This window comes from Lutjanus erythropterus, chromosome 10 (genome assembly GCF_056507025.1).
Source record: "Lutjanus erythropterus isolate fLutEry1 chromosome 10, fLutEry1.hap2, whole genome shotgun sequence".
Lineage (NCBI taxonomy): Eukaryota > Metazoa > Chordata > Actinopteri > Lutjaniformes > Lutjanidae > Lutjanus > Lutjanus erythropterus.
Window position 1 is genome coordinate 24,600,561 of NC_139326.1, and position 24,440 is coordinate 24,625,000.

Here is a 24,440-nt window from a genome sequence, read left to right on the forward strand (position 1 = left end):
ACAATCACCCTCACTGTACATCATTTTTAGATTGAGTCTTTACACCACCAACGCACTTCATTAACTTCATGTAAAAGAATAAAACCTCAATTCAAGCAAACTTGACACTTGCTTGAAATCACACTGAACAATTATCCATCCATCCATCCATCCATCCATCCATCCATCAAAACTCTAAAAAATATTTGATGACATAACTTAAGCTTTTTCTGGCATACAAACCAGTAAGTTAGTAGCAATACATCCCTTTGGATTCGGCTTTATTTTCTTATTTCCGTGGCATGTCTGTGACACAAATGTCTGGAAGAGTTCTGTCATAACATTGTCGAATCATAATTTTGTTGCTTTGTGTGACTTGACATACATGTAACCGATTGTGTTCAGTGGACATATGATATCATCTGATATCAATCGCACACCCTTGAATTGAACTGATGCCACATCCCACACTTTGTCCACAGAATCTATGTAATGTTGTAAAATGATGGAACTTGTGATTTACTTCTCTACAAAAAAAGCCCAGTCACATTCATGCACACACATCTACGAAGAGAAACACATGAACACAAAGTGGCAGTTCAATAGCCCAGCAGAGGAGCAGTGTTCTTCTCATCTAAAGTTGAAATGATCTTAATGTGACAGTTTCAGTAAACTCTTGGTCCTGTGGGGGTATCTGGGGCTGCACACAGCACAGCCTCAGAGAGGTTTGGGTTACCAGCAGGGTAACGTTGCATACTTTAAATACTGACACACACACATTTACAGGAGATTCAGTCTGTCCAGAAATCATTTCAAGGTTGTGACAGCAGCTCACTGTAAGCTGTCAAAACATGCCAATTCTTGCCTTAATCTGTGTGCACAAGTAAGCATGTATGTGAGCATAACACCTTACCATGTGTTTGTGTCTCATTTTATTGCTCTTAAATTGTGATTATATGTACATGTCTATACCTAAACTATGTGTTAAGGAGTGTTTGTGGGTGTGCATTACAGTGAGAATTCATCAAAAAACATGAACTCTAATGGGACTATGAAGACAGATGTAGTGACAGTCAGATTGCCAACTTAAAAATCCAAACTGTACACTTCAACTGTCAGAAGTGATGGACAAGTCGTGTCTGACAGTAATAAAGAAAAAGTGGACAAAAACAAAGACATAGGACCAATATAGGAGCTGGATTAAAGAAAGACAGCACGTCTACACAGGGTCCAGCGTCTCCTCTGAAACTTGCTCCTGATTTTCCCCGGTGGGCACAAATGAATGACACTGTTTGATAGAGCCGAACTTGTCAGACAATGTGTTGTTCAAGGACAGATCTTGGATGGATGGCTAGAGACAAAAACTTCATAATAGCTATCTAGAGACGAAACTTCATAATAACAGTGCTGTCACTGATTGATGGAATCTTCCCTGATGGGTGAGACAGTCCTTTTTTCATACACGTAAATACATGAAACTCACATCTCCCTTTAGACAAACACCCCATTTCCCACTGACAAGTACCTGGAACAGTACTCAATACCTTATTTCAATGCTAACAACTGTGACCTGAATATGTCGCTACCTATTCTCAGATTGCTACAATACCGGCCACTGAATGATGAGCTGCATTCTGAAGCGAAAGCCCAAATCATACTATGGATGCTGCAACAACTGCTGCTCTAAGCGATTCTGCACTGCTGGAGAACAGTTTTCTTTTCATTAGTGTGCAAACTGGTATCCTTATGAATTTTATATAAAGTTGGACCAGACAGCTGACATTTTGGGGATCCATTAGTTGCCATATACCTTCAAGGTGCTTTACTCATTTGGCTTCAAAGTCCAATTTTGGGGCCATTAGAGGTAGAATATGCAGCATTGTTTGTAAATGTGCCATTCAAAGTTGGCCCCTACTCCTCAGCTCAGTGAACAAGACATGTAGAGAGCAAATTAAGAGAGTATGCACTGCTAGTGACAAAACAGGAATGTGAATCAAATAATTAAAGGGTTATTTTTTGATTGTTTCTATGTGGCAACTTTATAAAGCACAAATAATCATGCAAACACTCTGCACAACAGCAGATTTTATATGAATATAAACCGATGCAAATCTCAGTCTGCTCTGCCTGAGTGTGTGAGTGTGTGTGTATATGTGTCTCTTGAAGAGCAGAGGAAAGAGGCAAAGAATGTGATGTAACCGCTGGTCGCTACGAGTCCCAATCTCAAAACCAGTGCACTGTATTGGCTGGGGGTTATACACCACTGCCAAACAGGCTGAAGCCCAGAAACATCCTGGGGACAGCTGAATGAGAAACTAATGAAATACAGACAGCAGACAGGGTTTGTGCAGATAAAAACACCACCACACACTTCTAGTGGGTCATAAGCGATGATATAGGGGGATTATGTTAAGATGAGTCTGTTGGGATTTTTATTTAGCTAAATGCTGCATGGAATGCTATTAACACCTAAATAAAATGTTATACTGTGGAACAAAGAGAACATTTTCATTTTGCCTATTTAAAGGCATTTGATACAGAGGATGAACAAAATCCCTGCCATCAGTGGACAGGTCATGTTGCCTCACAGCAAAAAGATCCTATTTAAATCTTGTTTCTGGCCCATTTATTATAGTAAGGAGCTGACATTGTGTTCACGCAAGTTTTCTCTCACAGGCCAATTGACCTGAAGACTTAAAGTTGCCCTAGATGAGAGTCTGAACGATTCTCAGGACCGCTGGTTTCCCTTATCTTAATCCTTTCACTGAACGCATGCTAGAATAGGCTCCAGACCCTGTGACCTTGAATAGCAATAAGTGGCTCAATAAAATGCCTGGCTGCCTAGTGTATATTCAGGTCCTGATATTAGAACAAAAAAAAAAAACTTAAAAGTTAGAATTAAGGGTAATCATCTCTTAAGCATTTCTGAAAGCATTAACAGCCAAGAAAGTCCACCCAAAGTGCAACTTCAAGATTGATGAATTGAAAAATGTGGAGAAGTGACAGAGTGTGAATATTGATGGGATATGATGTAGGTTCAAGCAGACCAGCCAGTGTTTTGAGTGTGTTCAAGTGTGATATGGTGTCTATTGGATGACTATATTTAGTCGCTCCCAAAGCTGTGACGAGGTTTGATTCCTCTGTGCTTCGTTTTAAATGGACTCTTCTAAAAGAATTATCTGCTGTCACTACAATTCTCTATGGACACTGAAGACCGTATAAAACCCTTCATCGCCCATACACACACACAAAACATACACACACAATCACAGCGTTCACACACACACATGGGCTACCACTTCATTTGTGCGCTCACAGCAAAGACTATTGTGCACACTTATGAATAAAAAAAAACAAAAACTTTAACTTGTTGTCACTAATATATAACCAGAAGGTAAATGATGACATAAACAAACAATAAGATCGGAGCTTGTGTTACTGCTAAGCATCAACTGCAGTGGAAACAACCACAGCAGCTGTTCATGAGATGAAAACAGTTTATCCTAACAATTTATATCAACACAATGGGTTAGCAGTATATGCTTGTGGTGAGACATTAGACATGCCTCTCTTATTGTGCAGCATATACTGCTCTGCAGTCCTACACCAATTTTCTCAACCACCGCTGCACTGTTGTGTTAAACGTTAAATCAATCTCTTCTGTTTTGTGTTGTTTGTTATGACACTTTTTCTCAGCTCACATCCAGCTTTCCTGGACCTCTGACACCTCACAAATAGAATTTTACTGAGAGCTGAGCGGGTGAAAGAGGGAGAACGACGCAGAGATAGAAAGCAAGAAAAAGACAGCATACGAGGGAAAATGCAGTGGAGAGCTGAAGAACAGGGTGAGGAGACAGATATGACAGAGGAAGCAGGGAAATAAGGCAGAGAGAAACAGAACAATGAGGACGAAGGATGAAAAACTCACAACAAAGAAAACAAATAGCTGATGTTGTGCTTACATTTCCGTCTCTCCATTTATCAACCCCTGGCATTCTCCCACAGTGATTAACTTTGTTCTCTAATGCTTTGTAGTTCTTCCTGTCAAAGCATTTCTTTTTTCACGTTTAGGGCAAAAAGAAAGAAAGAAAAAAAAGAAACAAGGTGATTTTGATGTTGCTTTCCATTGCTGTTTGCCCCAAGCTGGCGACCTTGGCTTTGAAAATTATGCAGTTGAAAATCTTTGAAAAGTAAACAAGCGAGACTAACAGAGGAAGGGAATAGAAAACAGATGCCGGGACATGACAGAGGTGCTGAATTTGGCTTCGGGAAACAAAAAACATTGACATGTTGAAATGCAGCCAGCATGGGGTTGATGTTGTATAATTGGGGAAGACTGTTCCAGATGGATTCATACCCATATATACCTCCTTAAACCCACCAAGGACAAGCACAGACACCACCTTCATGTACAAAAGCACCTCAAATTTAAAAATATCTCTCCCGCCATCAATATTAATCACTCTATTTTAAACCAAGGCACATGTTTGCTCGCACACGTCCATAAACAGAGGAGAGAGAACTGAATCATGAGGAAGACGGAGATGTTCTACAAAGACTGAATAACAGTAACTAGCTGGTGGATTGCCAGGGACAGCGAGTGAGCGAAAGGAAAAGAGGAGAGGAGAATTTGGATTAAAAATAGGTGCAGATAAGCGCTACATTTACATGCGCACACAAAACCAGGTTATTGGGAAATCAAGTTAAGGCAGGGAAAGGGAAAATGCCTTTACATCCTCTAAATGCAGGTTACTGTAAAACCTGTGTTTACATGCAACGGGTCAGTAATCACATTTATTCCACTACTACTGTTATATAACACTCCCCCTTACTATTTTTGAACCAACACGGGAACATTTTGACTATATTAGTTATATACATGACCATATTAAAGTACAGTACTGCCAATGTCATATATACTAATATCTCATGTATATATGCTGCAGCATGAAGCAGCAGCTTTTTTTCTTTTTGATGAAACCATTTCACAACTGATGGTACAACTAATGGCTTTCTCTTAATCCCTTACCCCTTCAGGACACCATGTTTCTTGTTTTCATGAGGTTTCAGAAATTACATTACTGCAGGAAGCCAACAATAACAAGGTTTCCTGAGTGCTTGTAAACACACAGGGAAAGTCAGAAAGAAACATACAAAGATAGTGGCTCAAGAGAAGAGAACAGTAAAGCATGCATATACAGAGCTCGCCTTGATCTATTATTATCTCATTCTCCTCTCATAAAGCATTTAAATTGTTGCAGTCATGTCTGATGATATTCACCACTCTTATTTCAACCTATATACTCATTGTTAAACCTTCCACTGATACCTTACTCTTCTCTGTAGTTGTGATTTATTCAGTAGCACAGGGGGCGTCATAACATCCCATGACAAACATTGCAAAGCACGCTGAACTCACCTTCAGATTGCAGTCCAGTTAACTACTACCACATCATCAAAAGTGAGGCTCGTTGTCATTCTGTCATACTTTTAGATCGCTATAAGTTTGCAAAGAGTCAAGCTCTCTGCTACTTCATGTTATCAAATTGACATATTTATGTATCTTCTGGTATAGTATGTAGATTGCTTTTGCTTCCAACTGGCCTCTGTTTGTAGGTACATCTCTTAATTCATATGAGAATTGAAAAAAAAACTGTAAAATGTCATACATACTCATCAAACATAATTTCCATCTATGGGCAAACTGGAAACTTTGCTGAAAGTCATGGACAATCCATCACGTGAGTCTTATGTTTTATTTAATGCACGGCAACTCCTTGAACACAAAAGCTCGATATATGTACACACATGCACACACTCACTAAAGAACAAGGGAGAGAAACACAGGATAAAAAAAAAAACAGAATATTCAGCCTGACCACACCACAGTAAGCTTGTGGTAGGGGTAAAGGGCAAACATTGTCAAGGGGTCTGTGTTTGGTCTAGAAATGCCAGCTTACAACAGTAACAAATGCCATTCTAGTAGGTAAGATTACTAATGGGCATATCACAAACTTAACACTGACAGTTCAAACACTATGGAGTCACCAGTTGTGTTAGTGACCTCATGAGACAGTTTCAGCCTGTATGTGACTTTCACAGGGAGCATATGTTATGTGCATGATTCAAGAATATACATTCAATGAAAAGGGGCATCTGAAGAGCACTGCCACATTTGTCACAGAATCATAAAATGTAAAAACCTCATCTTAATGTGTTAAATTCATTCAAATGAGAAGTAACAAGTTGTGAAATGGTGCTGCTATTACAAATATTAAAAAAGTTAGACTGAATGGTAAACCAGGCAGCCACTAGTAAACTAGTAATTCTTTCACATTGCAAGGACTCATTTGATTCAAGGTTCTTACTTATATATTCTAGGAAATGTCTGGCTTTGGTAACTGGTGGTATGAAAAAATAAAAACACATTTAGCAAGCTCACAGGTAAAATTATCATTCAGGTGGAGCAAAATGCAGACAAGCAGGAGAACAGGAGGAGTTTAGTGATTTATAGACCAAAATGTAGATATTTAAGCTCACTGTATCATAAGACAGGCAGGGGTTGAAACTGGGGAGGCAGTCCCAACAAGGAAATTTATCAAAAGGAGTGAGGGAAAGAATGCAATGGATCAAGCAGAAGGTCAGGCAGGCAAGTACAGATAGGGCTTATGTACAGGGCCAGGGAACAAGGTACCTGATGCAGGTAAAGGTCCAAGTTCAGGTTTGGGCTCAGGTAACAGGGTGACAGATAGGAGAGGCTCCCAAGCAATGACACAAAGCAACACAGACAATCTATCAAGGAGTGAGTGGAAATGGGCTGGTGAACAGTGCAGGGCCAAAAAACGGAAAGTGAAAACAGGTGAGCAGGTGGATGAGGAAGGTCAGGTGACTGGGACTGGAGGGAAAGAGGTTACGACAGGGCAGGAGGGAGTGGCTGGAGTCAGAGTCAGTGAGATGACTGGGACAGGTGGAAAAGTCAGAGGGCAACTCATGGACAGGCAGAAATGAAGGGACCTGGGGAAGTGAAAATGTGGCTAAAGAGAGGGCCAGACAAGTGGAAAGTGCTAAAAATGACTGATCTTTTCAAAGACAAATTACTTTACAATATCATGCTTGCGTTTCCTAGATATGGGATAGATATGGGGTTGGTTGTATTATTTCACTCCATTTTCATCTTCCTTTTAGAAACACGCAGTCTGTATCCGCTTCCATCATGATTCTTTTATCTGGTGTGGAATCCATTAAACAACAGACGTGGAGTTACAGTGAGTATACCCATTTTGCTTACAGCGGCATCTTCAACAGCAGTCTCAAAACACGTCGAATTCAATTTAGTTTGGTTTGTATTGCTGCCGGGTTGCTTTGGGTTGCATGTTCACTACAGCACCACAAGTTTTTTGGGGTTTTTTTTTTTCTTCCCTTCAGAAATTCTAACAGCAAAACACAGTATTAAGTCTCCTGATAAAAAAAAAAGTGTCACTGGCTGCCTCTTCCTCACTTTCTTAACCATAGCCTGTCTTTATTCTTCTAAATCTGTGGCTGATGACTATTTGCATGTCACTGCGATATAATCTGCAGGTGCAGTTAATGTTCTGTGAGAATGCTTTTGTCACAGCTTGGGAGAGTTTTCAGATTATCTCACTCAGACACTTAAGAGCTGTCAATGAATATTATAAATTTGATTATGTAATAGGAATTGTAGAAAAAAAAACTGCACAAACAAACAGCAGATTTTAAGAGACAATGTGGAAAAGTTGTTCAAAAGAGGTGAGATTCTGTAGGTTTATAGCAGCACCCATACATTTTCATTGTAAAATGGCATTTTAAAATGAAAACAATCTCTGTTCAGACAAGCATTTTGTACCGTTTCAAAAATAATGCCCTGCTGACAGACAGAGAACATTACTTTCATTGATTGAAAATTAAATGTAATGTTAGGTCAAGCTGAACGAGTGACTAATTCAACAACAACTGTGTGGTAATGAAGGCAGAGAGAGTGATTTTTGCCCTCTGAGCAATCTAAAAAGTCCAGTTTGGAAATACTTCAGATTTTGGTCAGATGGCCAAATTGTGGAAAGTTGTATACAAGCTATCATAAGCTATCAATTACATCATGTCACTCTGTCTTTAAATGTATTACGGTATTAAGATATTACCTTATTTGTTTATTTTGCAATCTGTAAGTTTGTAGATGTTTTCAAAGATATATCTACACTGAAATAAATGTATCTATACAAGCAGTCATGTTTGTTGTATGTGTTTGCTTTCTGCAGAAAAATAGAACCTTTGTGTTTTTCAGAAGGAATAACTGAATACAATATTTGGCCAATTTTGACAACACTAATGCACTTAGATGACCTGCGGAAGCCGTCTGCCTGCTTTTCCTTTTTTTTCTGTTTGGTGAAATGAAAGAGCAGACTGACACGATACAATCATATATCTTATAGTTCCATCCATTTTAATATTAATCTGTTAATGACTTATTCATTCTAATTGCCCTCAGTTCTCCTCAGATCTTTTTAACTTTCCTTTTTCATTTTCTCATTTCTCATTCGAAATATCTCTCTACGTCTTACCTCCTTCAAACCATTCACATCTTCTCTTTTCTCATCTTCCTCTGCTCAGCGCCCCTCATCTACCCTCTTTTTCTCTCCCACTGCAGTCAATCTAAAACTGGTCTTCTGGCAACTTTTGGTTGCAGCAAAGAGCAGAAACTGAACTGTTCTACCACTGATGACAAAGAGAGTTATGAAAAGTCCACAGTTAACTAAAAGTGACTAAATAAATTGCAGGTATTTACACCAGAATCCTGAGTTTGGATTTAGCGCCCTCTGAGGCCTCAACCTGTTTACACCCAGTGGTCAGTAAACATAGAGAGGAGAGAGGAAGGACAACGCTACTCTAGAGGCAATCAAAATTTAATCCAAATACGATAGGAAACTCTGGGTCATCAGCTAAGCCGGGAATAATAAACAAACTGAAACTAAATGAAAGATTTTTCCCTCCATAAGAATGCCTTACTTTCTCAAATGTCAAACTATTAATTTCAGTACAAATTTAGCATGCTTCGTTGGCATTACTGTTGTTAAATTAACATCTTATTGAATTAGAAAATGTTATACAAGTTGTATTTGATTACTTCCTATTAAAAATGGGTGTGACGCATGGTTAGCACAGAGATTAAGTTTCGCAAAGCAATCATCAAACACGTGCAGACAGACAGAGCCTATATTGCTCCGATTTGAGAGCCAATTTTTGCTGTGTAACTGTGTAAATCTGTGAGGTCACTGAGGCCATTTGCTTCTTTCCTCTCTACTGCTGACTCTAATAACTATTTGATTCTTCTTGTTCTTTTCAAATGTCAATTTTAACTTATTTTTATAACATGACATTTGATCACACTTGTTCATTATAGAACATGCTGCATATATGAAAAGAGCTGATTATAATGAAGGTACACATCTCAATGCATATCTCTGCCTCATGACTAGTGTCACTCATATTTACCCATTTTCCATTTCTATCTACTTAATTACTGCTTTAGTCTTTTCTGTAAACAAGTCTCATCCTCATTCCTTTTACTTCTCCTTTTCACCAGCTTATCTTACACTCTCATCAAGTCATTTCAAGGAGCACTCCTGTTGCTTAGTTACTTATAAGAAAACCACATTGAGAAATCATCTGTAGCATCTGTTTAGCACAACTGGAAAACAATTACAATTTTGGGATGAATGGAAACAATTAGACAAAGTACAGGTAACATAATGACATAATTACAGTTTTACCTGGTTTCAAAGTGTAACTGCAAACTAGCAATTTAATTGTGTTTCTTGCTATTTTCTGTGCTTGCATCATAAGCTACGCAACTGAAGTGGAAAGAAATGACTAGAGAGGGGAGATGCTTTGTATACTGTAGGCATGTCACTCATAGACATAAGTTGAATATCAGTAAAGGGTTGCTTGGTGAGGCGGGCTATTGAGTCACATTATTATCTGCATTCCCTTCCCTAAAATGGCTCATCTCAGACGTCTACAGTTTTGTGTGAAACTTTTGTTGTATCTGCCTTTGACTGAGAACCAGCCAGTTTGACATTAAACTAACATTTTGCATTGCTAAAATTCCCTCCTAAGTATTGAAGACATCCAACTGATCGAATCGTGTTTCTCTTTTTGCCCTATAGCTATTTTCACTCCAGGAGGTATACAAGTAGAGCATGCTATTAGTCTATAACTCTGCTTTTGAGAGATGCATCATGATGGACGCATATGCTACTGAATATGACATCTTATCTGCATACCATGTCCGACATCAGCAATCCCCAATCTCTCTTTCTCTCTCTGCGTTCTACTTTACATTCCCTGTCCTTTTCTGAGCAGTGTGGTTTAATTTCTTCCCCGTCAACTCCTGGCTCGGTTTCAATGCTTTATTTATCACTGTAACCATGGGATTATTCTGTGCAATGTGGGTATTACAAAGTGCATAAGAAAAGTTTTCAATTAAAAAAAATGAAAAAAGAGAAGTTTTCAAAGATCGTGAAAACTAAAACTCTCATTGTTTCTCTTTATTTAAAGAACGGAGCTCATAAATGTCTTATGAGCATCTGCCTTATCTCAGCAAGGCCTGAATAAGAACTGAAGGAGCTGGTAAATTATTTCTGATGTCTTCATAAGGAAAAGAAAGACCATGTAGCTGTATGAAGCAAATTAGGGCTGTGCACTGTCACAACACTGTACCACTACAGTAATGGGGGTCACATTATAATAACATTTGTTTTGGCACTGCTGTGCAGGGAGTATATGCAATATGTTACACACGCACGTAATTTACTTTAAATTGACAACTAATGCAATGTGTCTACTACCATCACTTTATTAGGTCTGATAAAGGAATAGATTGAGAATAACTCTCTATTGGGTAGAATGAATGCAAAAAATATACATACAGGTATTTGTGCTGGTCAGTGAACACAATGCAAACTTCTTGATCTTCTTGATGTCCATTTAACAATACGGTAAAAGTGGAAGAATCCACACTGGAACAGCTTTTCCAGGGCTGGTTATAGTCTCATGGCAACAGTGAGACTAAAATGTGCCCATGTTCTACTTTCCTGAGTCACAGCAAATATGGCTGTGTCTACAGTAAATAACAGAAGCAAAGCAGTAGCGCATGTGCCAGTAACATTCATGCAGTGCAAAGTGCAGGTTTTGTGTCAAGGATTGCCTGGCTTTGCACTCGCTTTCCCTGCCTGCTCAAACCACGTCAAAAACAAATGGTGCAATGCAAAGTCACATCCTGAGCTAATTCCATGTCTCGATCAACCAGTACATGCACCCAGAGATCCCACTAAAATAATCTAAGATCAATGATCTTACATAGGAGAGGACATTCTGTGGTGGATCTGCTCCAGACATTTTTATCATGCCGTGATGCAAAAATAAATGTTTTCACTGAATAAAAGAAAAGGCAAATTGATTTGCTGTATCTAATATATTCCTTCTGAACCAAACCGTGGGCTGCAATCTTTCTGTCCATCTTTGAGCTGAGATCTAAGGGGACAGTTCACCCCCAAATCAAAAAAATCATATTTTTCATCTGGTCTGTAGTGCTATTTATCCACATAGATTGTTATGAGTTGTTTAGTTTTGGAAATATCAGCAGTGGAGATGTCTAGTCCTCTCTTGAATATAATGGGAATAGATGGTACTCTGCTTTTGGTGGCCAAAGTGCCACAAAAATACATTTTAAAAACTCAAAAGCAATGTCTCCTTCCAGCAATCATGACGTGGTTACTCGAGATACTCCACAGACCATACTGTGAGTAGTTTCATGAAGGAACTACTTTCTTAAAGAAAGTTAATCAAATAGATTTTTTGGCACTTTGAGCACCACAAGCTGAGTGACATTAACTCCCATTATATATGTGAAAAGGCGGATATCTCTATGGCTAACATCTCCAAAACCCTTCAACTCACACCAAAAGAATCTAGATGGAAAAATACCTATTTTTGATACAGGGGTGAACTGTCCCTTTAAAAAAAAAAAACGGTTACCACAACCTGTGCATTCTTACAGTGCTATGTACCACTGGTTCATAGATCCCTAAGTTTCCTGATCACAAAATGGAGCCTCTGATGTTTGCCAATACAAGAGTCTAGCCTGTCATTTGAAGGACAATTTTAATGAGCTATTCTTCTGCCAAACACATCAGTATACAGTTCTTCTGATGACGCCAATGCAAAGATCTGAAGTTCTCTATTTTCCTGGCTAAACTGTGCACAAAGTGTTTTGCATCACTGAGCATTATTCTTTCTTTCCGTCTGTCTGTGTGAGGACTTACAAAGACGTGTTTCACTGCAGAGTCTGGTGCAAAAAGAAAGGAGAGGAAACAGACAGACAACTAGAGCGATGTTAAAAAGAGAGAGGTAGAAGAAACTGGCAGACAGGTGATTCCATTTGCAGTCATGTTTTTTGGTGACCTCAGATTGACCCCATCAAAGATGCTATCAGATGAACAGACACACCAAAGAAGATAGAAGGAGATACCTGAAAAACTTGCTGTTGTTCCCCCTTTTCCTTTCTTTGTTTCTTTTTCACTGTGCCTCCTTGTTACGTACTTTTCTTTTTTCCATCTCTTTCATAATTGAGAAAGAGGGAAAAAAAGGCATTATTGTAGTTCCAGGAATGGAAAATGCTGCTTCTACTTCATAATACCTCTTTGGTTTGAAATAAAGCAATGACAAAACTCAGCCCCTGCTTCACTTTCTGTTTTATGTCAGGAGGAGATACTGAGGAAGGGCAGACCCATGACAAAGACAGAGAAGAAGTGATGGCACCCAAGATTGACAAAAGCTGAAGGCTGAAGAACTTTACCCTATTCACTTGCTTTAAATTGCTTGTATAATGTTATTTTTCAAGTTTCCCTGTGTTGCAGTACAAATATACTTGGATTTACTAATAATTGTTTAACTGGGACTGGGACTATACTTTTATTTGGCTGTTTGTTTGTTTTTTTTATGTCATATTTCCCCCACTAGGATTCTAAAAATATATTCAGATGCTTGCATATGAAAAATATCACTTCATCAGTATGATTTTAATAAATACACAGGCTTACTTCAGTCAATAGAGCTGACAGCTTACTGACAGCAGCCAGCATCAATGCTAATATTCCTGTTGATTGTGACTGATGCAAAAATACGTGCTTGCAATATTACCCTTGAGAAGGCACACATGGGATAAAGACAGTGAGCCATCTAATGTTGTGTCTTATTCCTTCCTGAATTAGCAAATCTGGAAAAAGGCCACTTGTGAGTGAATTACAAAGTGATTTCTAATGCAATCTGCAGTAGCTTGATTTTTTTGGGGGGTGGTTCTATTGATTTTCCTCATGATAAACTTTCGTGCTGCATTTGCTAAATAATAAAATCATAATATAGGCATATAAAAAGACAAAGAAGCTGACATTCAAAATTCATTAATACCAAACTTAAAATGATGAATCAGTCTTGTGCTACCTACACCATTTTTTAGCAATATTCGAGCAAAGCAGATCTGTCTAGCTCTGTTCACAGCTATCACACTTGATGCCAATGACAAGTGCAGCACCTTGCCTGTATGTTGCCAAAGCAGGTAGCTGACAACACCTCATCAGGTCCCATTAATGTCCTGCCAAGACAGATGAAGCCAGAAACTTGCCAGCCTCATGAATTTCCAGTCATTGGCACTGGTGAGAGTGCTGCTGGTTACATTTATTGAACATCTTCCCAGGTCAGTTAGGCTTATTCATCCATGGAAATATTAACTGTTATAAGAACTCATTTAAACCTATTATTTTAGATAAATGCAATACAGCTGTACACATTTAAATTTAACAATCTTCACTTTGACTGGTTGTGCACTAAAAAGTACAACAAAAATGGTTTGGTTTAGGAAGACAGCCTGTTAAATCTTAATGCCAGTCCCTGCTGGACATACGTTAAAAGCTGTAGTTACTTCTAAAAAATATATTCACATTCAAAGCCCGGAGGATGAGCAATTGATTTCACAACTTTTTTGGCTCACTCTGTCCTCATTCCAGTGAAAGAAAAGCTGTTCTATTAGGCTGACATTTGTTAAAAAATATTTTTTGTTTTACTCTCTGTGTTGTCTCCCATTTACTTTTCTATGGTCTGCTTGTACCTTTTGTGCAACATACGTAGTCATGAATACATTAGGCTTGTTAAAAATATAGTGTATGAATTAATTGCATTCTATGTGGAGTTACAGAATAATTTAGTCGATATAATGAAGTTATAAAATATTATGCCTTGAGGCCATACAGTGGTGAGACATATCTGTTCTAGTCTAGGTTGCCCTCTTGGTAAGAGGATGGAGAGGATAGAGATGGCTTATTCACATTATTGTTTTTTTTCCTCCAGAGAGGTCATGGCACTCTTCAGATACCCTGGAAACCACAACTCTGAATGTAACTACTGACACAACATAGATATAAAATCACAGTTGAACCATGAAATGACCTATAAGTATCCTACACAACTGTCAGAATATTTCAGCTGGATGTAGAGCAGGACCTCACAAAAGTTGGCATTATGTGAAAGACGGACTGCTTATCATTGCTGTGCTGAATATTTCCACCCAAGGCAGCTGGCAAAGCTAGGAGCCGCAGCTCCTCCGATATAAGATAGCGCTGTAAGAGCATGTACTCTACCACTCCTGTCTCACTCTGCCAAAGGCATTCCCCTCAGACTACAGTCACTATCCATTGCGTAACAACCCAAAAAAGTGGGCACATAAACCAAAAACATCCAACCATATTTCTTAAGGCAACAGCGCGAACATGATGCTCCTCCTTGGAATAAAGTGCATAATATGTACTCATTTTTGGCTGTCAAGGACATCTTTCTCCCACAGCGCACTAACTACTAAATCAACAAAATCCTCCCAATATCTGCAGCTGTAAGGTGACAGCTGTTACTATATATATATATATATATATATATATATATATATATATATATATATATATATATATATATATATATATATATATATATATAAGCACAAAACATTGTAAGAGAAAACGACTTCACAAAATTCTCTTCCTTCCTTTTTCACCAAAATGTATCAACTTGTGTGGTTGCATTATTCAGGCATTTATCTCCTTTTTTTTCTACACCTAGCCTTTTGCTGCCACAAACGCAAACAAGCAGCATTGTGATGACAGGATCACTATAAATGTACATACCACTTGGCCCAGGCTTGTCTTCTAAAAACGTACAGATGTTTCATCACGGGAAGCCCTACTTTGGGTACAATTGTAGGTCGTTGCACCGCATGTGAACCCAGCTTGAGCAGACACGCTGGTCCAAACTGACAAAGCCAAAAAGTTGCATCAACAACAAAGCTGTCACACTGCACCATTCATACTTTCATACATAGGGATGGGTATCATTAGGATTTTATTGATACAGATATCAATACTCATACTGCTTATCGATACAGATACTTATCAGTTCTCTTTTGTCTATCAAATTATAGCAAGTAGTATCAATAACAGACATGACATTAAAGGTGTCAAAAGATTTAGCAATTACTTTTTATTATTTTTTTGAATAAATAAATTAAATTGTTTGCTGATTTATTACATTTAGCTGGAAATTTAGTAAAGTGGGCCAACACTTTTTAACATTTTGCCCTGTCAGCTCTTTATGTAACGTTACAAAAATACTGATTGCTGTATCTTTTGTCCAGGAGCTTGTTGATAGTTTGGTACTAAACAGGAACTGGTACCGGTTTCATACCAGTTCTTGATACCCATCCTTATTCACACATCACATCAAATTCAACATCATAAGCCCAGTACTAGTTATAACACTCTACTGGCCTTTCAAATTTTATAAGCCCTGATTTAAATAAAGAGAGATTCTTGCTAATGTGTTTTACAACTTCCTGGCTATTATAGCATACTTAAACTGAACAAGAGAGACAGGTTTTGAGGTGAACTGACAAAAAGAATACACACAAATGTGCAAAAAGAAGATGCTCTACATAAGAGTCAAAAACTGTATTAGCGGCAGCAAATCCCCAAAATCACTGGCAAAGTGAAGTCATTCTCTGCCTGTAGCATAACTTGGGATGGAAGATGTTAATTATTACTGTTGACTGTTAATTCTCGTCAAAACGACTGTGTGTCAAGTTTAAACCGCCGCTTCAATATCTCACTGGTAACTTTGAAGAAATGTGAATAAGGGCAAATCAAATAACCCTGATGGAAGCTTTTAAACATTATTTCAAATGAGCAGACTGCATAATTAGCTGCTGTTTAGCCACTTCCCACTGGAATGCATAATGGTGTCTCACTTTTCACATTTCGTGTAACCTCTGTAACTTCTGCTGTTTCTCTCTTGTAGGGCTACATTTCAACAGTGCTGTAATTTCTCCTCTTAGGAATCTAAGGCCCATTACACATTTTTTTCCTACATAGTTATATTCACAAATATAACTTACAATATACTATACATGCCAGCACATACACAGGCACACTTTGATAATGCATTCACAGTATGTTAGACGTACACACACACACACTCTTAATCATACTGTATTGTACACTGTGCACGCATGCACTGAGGTGACCCTTATAGTACTTACACATACAGTATGGGAGCGTGCACACATGCCTGATTTGGTTTGACTACACAGTAATGCAGTGGGGTTAGATGGCTGTCCAGTGTGCATAACCCTCGGCAACTACATGGAGATGGAAAAATAAGACTGTCTGTTCTCATATTCTGCCTCTCTGCTGAGCTGCACAGCCAGACAGGACGGCCCTCAATAGGAGTGCGGTGTCTGTGCGTGTCTGTGTATATGTGCACAAACAGCTGACTGCCTAGGTCTACAACTTCTAGTGTGTAGTACACATCTGATATTAGAGATGCATTACAATTTTCTTGACCAATCCCAGTTCTCTTTCTTTCTAAGAACTTTATACAAATATTTTTGGACTTTATTTGAATTTTAAATTTTGTATTCGTAATAAACCCTGACTATTTAATAACCTTTAAATGTTCTTCAAAAGTGCTTAAGGTTACTACCAGGTCTTGTCCTGTCTCTCCATCTGCACCTTTTCTTTTCTCCACCTTTCCCTTCCCCTCCTCTCTCCTCCTGTCTCCTCATATTTTCATGACCTCTCCCCCATTTCTCCCTCTCTTCTTTCCCTCATGTCGGGTGCAGACTACAGAACTTCCTAACCAATTTTGAAATCAGGTTGCATCACGCAGGAGAAATTCAAATGTTCTTATCTCTAATCTTAAACATAACTGTACATTTACTCATACAGACAGACACAAATACACAACATCTAGCAGCAAGATTCTACCTGACTCACAATACTGTCAGCTGATTTTATCTTTGTTGGTTACAACTATATGAAAATTGAACTATTCATTCCTTTTCTTTTTAATTCACCACCACACTAAACTTCTATACCAGCCAACGATTCTTAAGTTTCAGCATACCTCTCATTTTGATCAACCCATCCAACAATTCTAGTTTAACTCATCAAAACCCACTGGAACTTTGTTTTGTCACTTTTATCACATTTGTTTTAGAGGGCTTGTGTGTACGATTTAGTGGAAACTAGCAATGAACTTGCAGAGAGCAAACACTCACTCTCACTTTCTCTTCTAAGTGTGCAAGAGAAACTCTAGTGACCGCAAAGCTTGTGCAAAAACATGAAAGGCTGTATTTACAGCCACTGTTTGTCTTTCCTGGACTACTGTAGAGACATGTTTGTACAATATAACAGACTTCACCAAAGAGGACAGCTCATTCTAAGGTTAAAAAACACATCAATTCTTATTTTCAGGAGATCATATACCAGTGAAATCATACTTAAGAATATTATATTCCATTTCTGCCATATTCTGCCAGTAAATCCCTGTAAATCTTGCAAAATGGACCTTTAAATGATGGAATTTATAAGCTGCACATCAAATATGAAACTGCAAGATTAAATGTTTCCATAATGCCATAGCAATCTTCAATGTATTGCTCCAGTACATCTATCTATCTACATATATAGTATTACCTTGATGTTACACTAAATCAGGAAATACTTTGTTGACATAATGTAGTAATCCACCTGAAGCCCTCTTACACGAACACAAATACAGTTCACAAAAATGCTCATAACATCATTACAGTATGACCATGGGAAAAAGGAGCTAGCATGTGAAATTGCATTAATGTCACGGCTCTATTTCGTTGTCAAAAGTCAATTCCACTTTAGTGCTCTATGCTGACTTTGGACCCTTGCTGCCTTGTAGCCACAATACATACTAATCCACTCCTGCTCTCCCTCTCACCACTAAACCTTTCCTGAATTACAGCATTGTCCTATTGTGCATGTCCTGTTCTAAGCTCTACTAACTCCCTTAAAATGTGTGTGTGTGTGAGTGTGAGTGTGAGTGTGAGTGTGAGAGTGTGTGAGAGAGAGAGAGAGAGAGAGAGAGAGAGAGAGAGAGAGAGAGAGAGAGAGAGAGAGAGAGAGAGAGAGAGAGAGAACTATAGTTTTTGGATAATGACAGATTGACGATCTCAGAAAGGAACACAAATCAGCATGACCTTTCCTTACAAGCATTTATATGCATACACAGAAAACAACCACTCATATTCTCTCCTCCACACTTGCACAAACATGCGCGCGCACACACACACACACACACACACACACACACACACACAGGTCACCGGAAATCAGTGGAATTAATAGGACCAAAAACAACAATATCCTGACGATTAGAGCTGGGACCTTCAGACTAAAGAGGATTTGCAGCTTAACTTTTTAAGATTTAGCTACAAGACTTATGCTCAGGACCACAGTGTAATTGAATAAGACATTTGCATAAGGATTACCAGTACCCAGTTCTAATTCTTTTTATTTAATACCGCAAAGAGATATTTTCAATCAAGTGAATAATGGTTATAAATAACAAAGGTAAAAGTAAGGGCCCCCTTTCTCCCTCTCACTTCAATTTGCTTTGAAGGGTGACGAGAGTAAGCAAAATAAAGAGATTCCAATTATAGTCATCCCAACATTGCCTTATGACTTACATTATGGGGCTCCAAATACATTAGTGCTGATTTTACTTGGTGCATGTAGTGGAAATGTTTGAAGGGTCTTATTTCTTCTTAAACCAAGACAACACATTGCCTGAAGTACACAGTTTTCCCTGAGGTCATAAAACAAAGGCAAGGCTACACTTCACACAGCAGTATCCAATAACTTCCCATTTTATTGAGACTATCTGCATGAACAAGGACAAGCTGGAGGCTCAAGAGGCGGAGACACGGGCAAAATAAAAGAGGTAGTACAAATAATTAAATGCAACTGCATTAGTTAAATATAGATTTGAGGAAAACAGGGGAGATAACTGGTGTTCTGTATCTGCCTGTGTACATTTCTTGTACTTTTCCATTTACTGAGCAAGCAGTCTCATTAAAATGTTGACATTTTGCTTTATGATACACTGTACTTAGATTTATTTTTACATTATTATTATTTTTTTTTTTTTAAAAAGACAGTATTATATCGCTCGGCCAGGCAAACTCTAAAAGTTCCTGTCTGATAACTTTTTCCATCTTTCATAACAAAATCTAAAAATTTCCTTCCACACAAACATCTGTTCTGACTATTAGCAGACAACAGGCAAATACAAAGAGTAAGGAAAGGAAAAAATAGTGTGTCGGCATTGAAAAATAAATTCAGTAAAAGGCAAATGAAAGCCAAAAAACATTTAAATTTACTCCATATTGATATCCAACTCAAAGACAGCTACGTAAAATGAAGACAGACAAGGGAAAAGTGGACTGTGACAGCAATTTATAGCAGTTTAATTGGCAGACTGAATCATGAGAGAAAGAATCCAAGGTGCCCATAAAGCACTCATAGAGTATAGATTATTTTCCAGCTTGTAGTCTATTGTAAGTAGAGACCAAAATCTCTCTTTGCAGCATATGTCTCTGAGTTTAGAGGCACAAGTTCCAAGTTTTTACTTCTGCCAGCTAAAGTACACATTAAGTATTATCTGTGACAGCACATAAGTATTGGTGTTAGTGATGATGTCGTTGAGATTGACAGGAGGCAATGACTCTGCCTTTCCCTCTCTTCCTGTATAAAAGAACTGCTACTAAAAGTTCTGTGTGAGAGATTCCAACACCGTCTACATCTGAAGCTGGTGCTGGGGCTGGGACGATGCACATTTCTGTCAATACCTGGGTGCGGATTCAGTATGTATTGTGATTCAGTCTAATGATTTATTGCAATTGTGTCTGCTTTTTTTAAAAGACCATGGGGAAAAGTTAAATCTTACACTTTGAGAACTGTATATCATGATATTTTCAACGACAATGAACATTAACTGTCAGTCAGTCAAGTTTTATTTCAGCGATTAAAGAAATCGATTCAGGAATCCTAACAAAAATACTTAAGAGAATCAATTTTTTCTCCCATCCCTAGTGATAAGTAGAAAATGCTGCAGATATTCACAGAGGGGAACAAAATAATGCCCAAAAAGAGTGACCAAAAGAAGAATGGAATATGGGCTTGATGAAGAGAAAAACAGATGTGAATTTTCCTTTGATTGTAGGTCACCAGACGGTTAAAAAGCCTGGAGTGAAGAAAGTGTATGTGTGGGCAGGAAGGACGTGAAGAAGAGAGAGGCTGAGACAGTGGAGTCAAGGAAAAACAAGTGAAAAGCAAAGGGGGTGAGAGAATGAGAGCCCTGAGGGCAGTCCACAGCCGGAGAGGTTCTAATGATGCTGTCTCAATAACAGATTCCATTCCAAGAAGTACTGGTTGTACTCGAGCGTTCTCTGAAGTAAGACATGGCTTTAGGGGTTCCTGATTTGGGATCATGAGGTAAACATTTCCGTGCGATATAGAACAATGTCATATAAAAGAAATATCAGCATACAGCACATAAAAATGCAGAAAATGCATGAAAAATATATTTTCTTCAGAGACGTATTAATGTTTTTACATGCATGCTGCCACATCATGTTACCATTATATATATTTCAGTACTAGGTTCTAATGTCACATGGTTTAAATATGAATTCAGAGACTCACACAATACATTGAACATATTTTTAACAACGACTGCTCTAGTTTGAGGAATATCAATAATAGAAACTGAAAGAGCACAGTCTAAGGTGGAAAACATAGTAATTTTCTCCAGAGCTGTAGCTGTAATTCATTGCTGGGTGTCATTAAGAGACCACTCTCACAAATGTTTCTTAAATCAGCATCTCTACATGTATGGCAGCCGGTCCATTCCAGTGTTTGTTGGATTCCAACACAAGCCTCTTCATTGTACTTAATGAGACACTGATTAGATGATCACCTGAACCAAATCTTATTTTATGAGGAAGATTGTAAAAACCACTGCTGTGATCAAAGATTGAGATTATCCCACCAATACTGATTTCTAAACTCTTCCAAAGTTAAAATATTAGTGTTGTGTTGTTCATGTTTTCTTTGCATTGAGGTCTGAAAACACTGCATCTTTTGTGTTATTTCAACCAGTTGAAAATTTCTGCCAATAAATGCACTAAATGGCAATATTTTAATTTCAAATTTGAGAGAAATGTTGTCAGCAGTTTATAGAATAAAACAAAAATGTTCATTTTACTCAAACACATACCTATAAATAGTAAAACCAGAGAAACTGATCATTTTGCAGTGGTCTCTTCATTTTTTCCAGAGCTGTATATGTAGAACACAGGCTGCTTGGTAAGGATCAAGGCACGCCACACACAGCACAGCAAACATTTCCCAGGACCCACCCACACTACCTAACATTCAACCCCTTTAATGTGGATGCTGTAACTATTACACTGACTGTGTAATCAGCACAAAAATGCAGCTATAATCAATATGCTAGCCTCCTTGCTACCTGTCCCGATGGAATTCATTGCTGTAAATAACAATGAAGTTTTTATTCGACCTGCTTGAGGATACAAATTTGTAAGCTATTATAACGCTGTGAATTATGTCACATTGGGGGAAGCTGAAAGTCGAGCACTTGTAGATTTATTAAGAGCTACACACAAGAGCTGCTGCACTTAGAATAACATGTCATGCATTTCGAAAGTGAGGAAATATTTACTGTTGTATGGGTTGTGTCTTTTAAAGATGATGGCTGTAAATTACATCTTTGAAACATGCCGCCTAAAAACACATAGACCAGTGCAAAATAAAAAAGCAAATACCTACTATATCACCCACAGTGATACAGTAAGACCTATATCACATTCTTATCACGTAGTGTTGTTTGAATGGCTAACACAGCCAATCCTAGCCCCCTACTGTTACTGTCTGTCTAACATATTTATTATAACTAACGTTGTTTGCACTACATGTGGTGTCTGCATAAATCACTTCACAGTATAGCTTTTAGCCTCAGGATCTGTGTTGTAGCAATCTACTGTATGCTGATGTGCATGGATGCACATGGAGGTAGTTTGACTGTAAAAAAACACGTGGAGCAATATATAGTCCATTCACCAGGAGTGTACACGCTTGGCTTTTAGAACTTGGAAGTGGAACACTGTGAAGTAAATAAAAGAAATGAAGACAATATTAATTTGTAATGTGTTTGGACTGTATTGTATCCAGAGCAATGAATAAAAGAGCAGGTATTGTTTTTATCATTTGTTCTACCTGCATGTGTACAAGGACAGACATGTGAGTAGTGTGTTTCATGTGCACGCTTCATGTGTTTGATAGTACTTACTTCAGTGCATTTTGAGTTGAGCAAAAGGACAGCTATATCAGCAATTGGTCATCGCAGTACACACCCACTGACCCAAGAACAAGTGACAAGGAAAACAGCCTTAAGGATTCATTTAGACCAAAACAGAGCTGGTGATTGTTAGAACAATGGAATGTAAAACAGTTTTGTGGTGTTTTATTTTGTCTCTGTCTGTTGAATTTGAATGAGGCACATTTCATGATGACTTAATAAGCCATTAATTCAGTAGAGAAACTTGACTTCAGAAGGTGTGTGTTCAATAATGGCTTGAATTTCACTTGTGAGACCGGGAGTGGGTGGAGAGATTCACCTGCCAGTGTATAAGGGAGGAGTTTAGAGTAGGGCGACGTTACAGAAGGTCTGGGAGTGGTTGGTCAAGTGCCTTTTGTCTGTGTGTTTTAGAAGGAGTAGATGCAACCGAACTCCGACTCCAGAGTGTGTATTGTTGTAGCAGTGGGCTTTTGTTTTCAGGATAACGGGCTTGGATTTACATTGACAGACAATTGACAATTGTAAACAGCTTATGAACTTACAGTGGAGGACTTATCACTGGTTATTGACAATTTACAATGTTTCACTCATCTTACGATCCTGCAGTGTTCCTGCAGCCTGCCTAAGTTTCCTTTAGTTCGGAGCAAAGGGGAAGGGGTAAACCACTCAGTATATTTAATATACATACTGTCTATGGCTCCAACTCCTATCTGGACTGCAGTGCTCATTTCTGGACGCACAATTGCTATATATTACTTTTAACATCATTCTGCATGCGTACATGTGAGCCCATTAACATACACACACATTCTTACTATGCTTACTTTTCACTTGACTTGAGAAGGGTTGAAACAAAAACCAAAAACAAGTGTGAATGTGTTTCAGATGTTCGGTTATACTTAGGCTGCAGTGGGTCATTTAATGAGGGTTACAGCTGTAGAGGGAGGCTGCGGTCTGTGAGTCAGGCCTTTCCAGCCATGACTAACACACAATTGATTTAGTCGATTCTGATGTGCGGTACAACACATTACATTAACAAGACAAAAAGGGGCTGTGCATAATATATTATCTATTAAGTCCTCACCTCCTCTCTCATTTCTGATTTAATAAGTTTATTTACAATTTATTCAGGTTAACATTAGTGGCTAACCACAGTAACCTAACATTACAGGCATGATAATCAGTGGTAGCCTTAAATTATTAATGTCGGCAAGAACAAAAGTGGTCAGTCTCTCCGTATCTGCACACCAACAAGAGACTTTTAAAAACACAAAAATGCAAACCATATGCAAATGTCTGCTCTCACTGATCTTTCCCACTCAAATTAGTGATTTTCTCTTTCAGACTTTAAAGAAAGACTAGATTGAAAGCTGCAATCCAGATGGGCACATGCAGGCAGCTTTGTGACGTGTTGCCAAGTGTGTCAGACAAACAAACAACACATTACGATTCCACGACAGTGATTATCAAAGTGTTTAACACCTCTCAGTTCCGATGCATGTTTCTGTAATCACTGACAGCATATTAAACATCAAGGGGGAGGTAGAGACAAAAGGGAGAGAGGGAAGCGATGGAGAGCAGGAGAACAGGGAAAGAGCGGGGGCAAAATATAAGAGGAGATACAGTAGAGGCAAAGAGAATGAAGCTGAAGACAA

General features: G+C 38.3%; 1 protein-coding gene across 1 annotated transcript in view; it reads right to left on the bottom strand.

The window, feature by feature from the left end:
- grid2 (glutamate receptor, ionotropic, delta 2) overlaps positions 1–24,440 on the bottom strand; it is a 593,815-nt gene that overhangs the window by 557,400 nt on the left and 11,975 nt on the right. The window lies entirely within an intron of this gene.